Genomic DNA, 7,821 nt, shown 5'->3' with positions numbered 1-7,821 from the left:
GAACAGTTTTTCAAGACACATAAGAGAACAATAAGGATGGCCTATACAGAATTTAATCAGGTGTTTAAGGCTCTTATGCCACTCAGTCACTATGATTTTGCTGTTCGTTAAAGGCAATATTGAATGATACAGATTGCATGCATATTTTTCACTTTACACTATTATCAAATAAGTCACTAGATTCCATCACGTTCAAGGCTCTTTCAAAAGGAACTATGGTAGTGCTAAGTAGCACATGAGGCTGGTGATTGGCAGTTACATTAAGTTCTGAAGAACCTTCTTCTGAAATAGTTTTTACTCAGGGAAAATCTTTAGGCCCTTGTTTGATTAACTGGCTATGAATTAGGAAAGATTTGTTGCCATTCAGGGTCTATCATATTCTATACCCAAGTCTGTGGCAACATCAGGTTCCTTCCTTAACATCAGCTATCTGATTGTTCACCACATTCCAATAATTCAATTAAAGGCAGTGGCAAAAGTATTTTGCCCTCCCCTAGAGAGAATGCCCATCAACAAGAAGATCTAGTCCCTCAGTGTCAGCGTTCCTAAGGTGTTTGGACAAAATATCAATTTAAAAATATCGGGAGACAGAAATATCGGAAATTAAATATCGTGACACACAAATATTGTGATGCACAAATATTGTTTACAAGAATATCATTCTAATAGGTAATGAATATTGTTGTACATGATATCGATTTTGTTAGTGCAAACACAAGGAGATGATGGACCGAGCGCTGAAGCTTTTCAGTCACTCACCCCCAGTCAGAGATCTGGGTTGAATCCATCATCGTTCTTTAGCTCACTATGTGCCCGCTGTATATCCTCCTCCCAGTTCCAATTAACCAGATCAGGGAAGGCACCTCTAAGCAGATTAATAATAAAATCGTAAATTGTTCCACCGTTGGCGGTTCTCAAAGTCCTCCAACTGCCAGAGAACATCTACCAGCTGAGAATCGTGGCTCTCTACTTGAGCTTGAAGTTTACATGTGGTCTCCTCTACAACTACTATCTGGGTTTCAAAGGTCGCCAGGCTCTTGGCCATGTCCGAACAACATTTATTTACTTTACGGATAGCTCCCTTAATTTTTGGGGGAGCCAAGTGGGCCTTGCAAGTCTCCGCCCTAGCTTCATCTTGTAGCTGTTTTAGCGTAGAATATATTAAACCCACAGTGGGAGCTTCCGAAGAAACTTGTGCAGCAGCAGCTTAGGCGCCTGTATGTTCATAACACCGTGTCAAATGAGAAGGGGCAGCTGGGGCTATATGATTAGTGTCAGTAACTTTGGTTTTATTGTAAAGGAATGATGTATTCATATTCATAAATTAAAAAATCTATCCAAAATAATATAATATAAAATAAATATTTGTATTAAATATATCGAGTTTACAAGCGAAAACGCAATGGGTCCACTTTTGCCATAATTAAATATACAAATATCATAAGATACCGTTTGTGGCTGACAGTGTTCTTTCTTGGTGAAGGAGAGTGATTATTCTTCGATATTTAGCAGGGACTCACACAATTCACATACATGTATTGACTTGCTAGCACCTTCTATATTTGTATTAAGCATTCAGGAATCCTTTTAGACGTGTTCTCTTGGCTATGTTCATATTCATGATGCTGTCTATTCTATGTTCAATTTAATTCAAAAAGACTTTATTTCGGTTTTACAAAAACCATAAAAGTGCATATGCATTAAAACAATTAAAACACATACATTGTAAACACATTTCATAAAGTGCCATAAGTTAAAAAGTACAGTATCATCTTTACAGCGAGAACAAAGTGACAAGTGCATTCATCTCAGAAAACCATTACATGTCCAAACAATTTCTTAACCTAACAGTCAGTTTTAAAAATTCGATAATATGGAGAATACTGTCATTATGCAAAAGTTGTAAATACATTAATGCCGGTTTTATCTGGATAAAATTAAGTTTTTTTAAAAGAGTTACCAGATAGCGCTTGCGTGGATATTCATAAAATCTACATAAAAATATAAAATGCAGCATATCCTGTGGAGACTTTCCGTCGCAGCCACAGGGTGCTGCCAATTTATTAAAAACATCAGTTTTTGGTCTAATCAGCAGGTGATGGAAAAGATTTAACCTGAACCTTGTTAACAGGAACTTTTCATGCGAGGTCAGTGAGCCCAACAAATACGGCTTTGCAGTTTCACACGTTTTCAACATAACAAATTTTCTCACGCTTTGTTTCTGGAGTTCCGCTTCTTCCCTCTGGGTCTTCCTATCCACGAGGAAGTCCCGTTTAATTACCTCCAGATCGCTCTTAACAATCTTACTAGGGTGTTCAAACAATTCCGAGCGTCCAAGCCTAGCAAAGCTGGATTTCACATATTTTAACCAAGGGGAACCCATTGCCTTGTCCTGGGTCATATAATCATTCAAAATCAGATGTGTCAATGGTATATCCTGATTTAACCACAGTTTTAGCCAACAGGTCAATGGGCGTAAAGAAAAAGTGTCACTTAGATATTGCATCCCTAGCTCTTCATGTACCGGGAGATTAGGTGTGCCTGCAGGAACGCACAAGATACGCTTCAGGAAAAAGTTTTCAACAATCTGAAGCTGCTCACCGGCAATATACCCCCAAATTTCACTGCCATAAGTAGCCGTTGCTACCGCTTTTGCATTATAAAGTTTCAACATGGCACTGGTAGGTTTTTTACCCAGTTTTGATGCAAAATTGAAAATGGAGGCATTAACCCTGACCAATTCCCCTTTCTTTTTGCAAGATGAGGACCCCAATTAAGCTTGGAGTCAAAAAGGACCCCAAGATACGAAAATGTTTTTGTTATAGGAATCACTATATCATCAAGTTTAAAAGAAAAGTTCCTGCTTAGTTGTTGGCCAACTTGCATGACGAATGATTTCGAGTTGTTGACCATAAGGTCTCTATCCGTCATGAACAGTTTAAAAGCATTTAATAAAGCCTGAAGGCCCCTCTCAGTTCTGGAAATTAAAACTGCATCATCTGCATATAAAAGTACAGGAATCCGCTGCCTGCCAACTCAAGGGCAGTCAGCCTGTACATCCTGCAACGCACTATCAAGGTCATTAATATAGAAATTAAAAAGGAAGGGGGCCAAGATACACCCTTGGCGAACACCCTTCCTGATGTCAAAATTATTTGATGTGCTCAGATCTTGGGAGTATCTCATATTTGCTCTAGTATTGCTATGCAAATCAGCCAGGAAGTTGACAATTCCACTATCTACACCCTTCACCCTCATGGACTGCCAGAGCCTTCCCCTGTTTACACAGTCGAAGGCTGAGGACAAGTCCATGAAGGCGAGGTGGATGGTGCCCCTTTGAACCACAGTGTACTTACTAAGTATTAGAAAAAGGTTAAGACACTGCGTCACTGTAGATCGACCACTACAGAACCCATACTGACTGATGGACATGATATTATTTTCCGACGTCCAATCAGAAAGTCTCTGCAGTACGACTCTTCCTATGATTTTAACCATGGAGTCTATTAAGGAAATAGGCCTATAACAATTTGGGCTACTTTTGTCCCCTTTCTTAAAGACCCGGACAATCGTAGAGACCCCCCATGATTGTGGACAACCATATTTTGCTGCAGCATTAAAAACGGACGCTAAAATAGGTGCCCAAAAACTTGGCTCAGATTTAAATAGATCAGGAGGAATCCCATCGGGACCAGGAGCTTTCCCAGCTGTTAGTCCCTCAATACCATCGATAACCTCACCCCTAGAAAAACTAATCAGCTGACCATTGACACTCGGGCGGACATAGCCCTTTTATCCACCGTGCTACAATATAATTGCTCAAAGTGTTGTTCCCACTCTTCCTTCGATATGTAGCATTCCAGGCCATCACCCGGTACCTGGACCAGGAAAGGTTTCTTCATTATCGCCCAGAATCTGGACCTACACCGCAAAATGGAAGGGTCAAGAATCTCTCTCCATGCCTCCTCTCTTAGGAATTCCTTGTGTTTGGTAATAGTGGATTTATAGTATTTACGACACAGTTGAACTGTCTCCTTTATTCTCGGTTTAGCTGCTAGTGCCAACCTTAAATTTCTGGCTGCTTTAGAGCAATCTCAATTAAACCACTTTGGTCCAACAGATTCGAATTTCTTTGCTGGGACCGACAATAGCTGTGTTACCTTGGCCGACAAACTTTGGAAGGCTTCAAGAACATTCCTCGGTTGTGGGCCTTCTTGTGTACATGCCAGGATTTCATCAGCGCAGATGGTTTTAATATCTGTATACAACAAATCTGGGGTAACTTTAGACCATTTAAGACAACGTCTCCCATCTGTTGTGCTTACCCCTGAGATGAGATTTGGGCCAGCAGTAGCTATCCAGGGACCCCTCAAGTGGACAGTGAGTGGATTATGATCACTGAATTCACTATGTTCAATGGCAAAGGAATCCACAAAGGACTGCATTGGGGATGTTATTAGTACATAATCAATAAAAGTTCCCCTACCATGCCCCTTAAAAGATGGAATCTCAAAGCACTTTGTAGGGTCCGTCAATGCCATGGTCGGTGTTAGATCTAAGTCATTAAGAAGATCGTTAAAAAGTTCCCCCTCTGTCGTATGTTCCAAATGCATACCCTCTAAGCGCGGACAATGCAAATCCGAGATACTTTTCAGAAGAAGAACCCCACAAGGATGAACATTAAAATCACCCAATATCATAAGGTTGTGGATACAATCCCACATTGAATTTCTAATAAAAACATTCAGCGCGGATATCTCACTATTAACTGAGCATGGATTGACAGCATTATAAAAATTGACCAAACCAGACATACAGTTTTCTCCCGTTAAAATTAGCCCGATAATACCAGAATTGTTTGCAATAGCTCTGTGAATTTTACACGATAACGCAACAGAGATGTTCGTGACCATTTCCCCCTTTGCTCTTCCCCTAGTTGTTGCTATTGCAGGAACATAATATGCTTTGTAACCTTCCAGAAAATGGTTACATTCGACTGACCAAGTCTCCTGCAAACAGATAACCTGAAACTGCTTGATGTACATAATCCAATTACAATCCTCCATCTTAGCACCCAATCCTGCAATGTTCCAAGAAATTATATTATTTCCACTTAATTTTGCCCGTGTGCTTTCCTCATGTTCCATTTCATCCAGTGTCTCTGTTACTTGTCCTTCAGATTCCTCACGTCAATCGCACGCCTCCAGGCCTGAGAGTGAATCAAATCTGTTCTGCGTAACAACATTGAACCCATTAATACCATGACTATCAACATTGTACCGATATGCTGCTTCAGGAACCGGAGGCTGGAAAGGGATAAATGGACTGGTTTCCCCCGTTTAGGAGGGGCTTTAATTACATGGGTATAAAAGTACCCAGGGGGACGTACACACACACTGTTTACATTGTAAACTAAAGAGGCTGCTCTTAATAGAACTGTAGCCACGTGTTGGGGGTGTTTGAAATTCACTACAATACAGTCCCCACTAGATGTTTTTGTAGACGGGCCAATCCAGTTAACCCTTCGAGTTGACAAAATTTGGTCAGAGTATGCAATTGGGAAGCCACATTTATTGTTCAACCATGATACCGTTTTATTTTTTAATGAATCATGGGATTCCTCATATGGCTGATCTAAATGAGGATGAATGGGCGGAACATTTGTTAAAACAGCCACATAAGGTGCACAATCAGGAGGAAGGTTAATGTAGCGACTTTTCTTTACTTGTCTAATATCTGGGTTACCCTCAAGAACTACTATAGGCTGGGTATTCTGACCGATTGAGTGTAGAACCAGATGGTGCGGATTCAGTTACAGCCATTTTCTGACTATTCTGCTGTAAAGGCATTCTACAAGTGCCCTGCCCATCTCTATTATGACCCTTATCCACAGTCTTAGGTTTTACGGCTGAGGTAGAAGATAGGTGTGTTGTTATCAATACACCTAATCTATTAACTTCTAGGGCCACACTATCCAATTTAGCTATCAGGGGTTTCATTAACTCTTCAATCTTTGCCTCTAGTTTTTCTTCAAGGGTACTAATCAATAGAGCAAATTGCTCCAGATTAATGTTTGTGACCGCTACATTATTCCCCACATGTAAATCAGATTCTCTGGCATGGCTATTTGGCGCTGGTTGCACTATATCTGCTCTTTTCTTTCCATGCTTCCCCCTGTTTAGTCAGTGGCTTTCTACATGATCTCACTGGTCTAGGGGAAGGGGAGGGCAAAGGCTGCTCAGTTGCCTCAGTAGATATGTGGGATACATTTTCCTCGAAATCAACATGAACCTTCGCTTCAACAGCCATAACAGACCTATTGCTCACTTCAGGTACATCATCTATGGCTAAGTCTACAGCTAGGGATGGCATATCATCATCATCTGGCACCCGGTTACTCCCACGACCGAATGAGGCCCTACGTTCACTATTAATTTGAGTTACCTTTTTTACCAGATAATTATCCATAGTACCTAATCCAGGTGCAGACCTATCTTTATTTACTTTGGACATTGTCCAAATATAGGACAAGACAACAAGCTTCAAATGCACTTTAACTGTTAACAAGTGAAATACAATGAAAGTCTCACTTGGGTAAACAAATCCTTGAATGCAGGCCCAAAGTCCGTGGCCCAGCCCGGCCTCCTCTGGCCTAAGAGGGCCCGCCCTTTGCCCGCCCTTTGCCCGGGCTTAGCCCGGCGCCGCCCGCGGGCGTCCCGCGGGGTGGGAAAAGGTTGTTACCTTTAAGGATATGACGATATGGGGCGGAGCTTCGGTAGCGGTGTTGGCCCTGCGGTCTCCTGGGCCTCAGAGTCCTGCAAAAGTTCGTTTAACTGCCCCCAAACGCTGCACCTAACCACAGAGGCGAAGCGTCTCCCGCGAAGTGGGAGGCGCGAGTAGTTTTTGAAGCCCCGGTGAGAGGGGGGTGGAGCTTCAGCAGCGGTGTTGGCCCTGTGGTCTCCTGGGCCTCAGAGTCCTGCAAAAGTTCGTTTAACTGCCCCCAAACGTTGCGCCTAACCACAGAGGCGAAGCGTCTCCCGCAAAGCGGGAGGCGCAAGTAGTTTTTAAAGCCCCGGTGAGAGGGGGGCGGAGCTTCGGTAGTGGTGTTGGCCCTGCGGTCTCCTGGGCCTCAGAGTCCTGCAAAAGTTGATTTAACTGCCCCCAAACGTTGCGCCTAACCACAGAGGCGAAACGTCTCCCGCGAAGCGTCTCCCGCGAAGCGGGAGGCGCGAGTAGTTTTTAAAGCCCCGGTGAGAGGGGGGCGGAGCTTCGGTAGCAGTGTTGGCCCTGCGGTCTCCAGGGCCCTCCCCTATTCTATGTTATATTGTATGCATTAATATGCTATTGGTTGTATTAATGTGTTGTATCAACAGGGGGCTATACTATATGTTTTTGCATTTATTGTGACTCACTTCTACCTTTGAACTTAAACAGAAGGGAAACATCTATCAGTAGACATCATTTCATGCAAAAACTCTCCAGAATAGTCTTCCTGGGTCTCCAATCTGGCTATCTCTATGTCTTTATTTTCAAAGGCCATCTCAGGTTCCCCCGTCAAGAATTTGTATTTTCCGTTAAAAATTCAGATGTTCAGCATCTTTATCAGGATAGAGACAACTAGAAACAAGAAAATAATATAATGGCATTTCAGAGAACATTGAGGGCTCTATTACAGGTTTGACGGTGCCGCGGCAGGACCGCCCCACCGCCACACCGACAAACCCATGTGGAGACCGCCCGCCTTATTATGTCTTTTTAAATAATTGGCTGGCTTTTCCATTGGCGCTCCCACGGTGGTGCCTATGAAATAGACTCCGCAAT

General features: G+C 42.5%; 1 pseudogene; it reads right to left on the bottom strand.

The window, feature by feature from the left end:
* Nucleotides 1–3,281: 3,281 nt before the first annotated feature.
* On the bottom strand, nucleotides 3,282–5,066 carry LOC147708018 (uncharacterized; annotated as a pseudogene).
* Between the last annotated feature and the right edge of the window lie 2,755 nt (nucleotides 5,067–7,821).

This window comes from Lissotriton vulgaris, chromosome 6, assembly GCF_964263255.1.
Source record: "Lissotriton vulgaris chromosome 6, aLisVul1.2, whole genome shotgun sequence".
In the NCBI taxonomy this organism is placed as follows: Eukaryota; Metazoa; Chordata; class Amphibia; order Caudata; family Salamandridae; genus Lissotriton; species Lissotriton vulgaris.
This window is presented reverse-complemented; position numbering and strand designations above follow the sequence as displayed.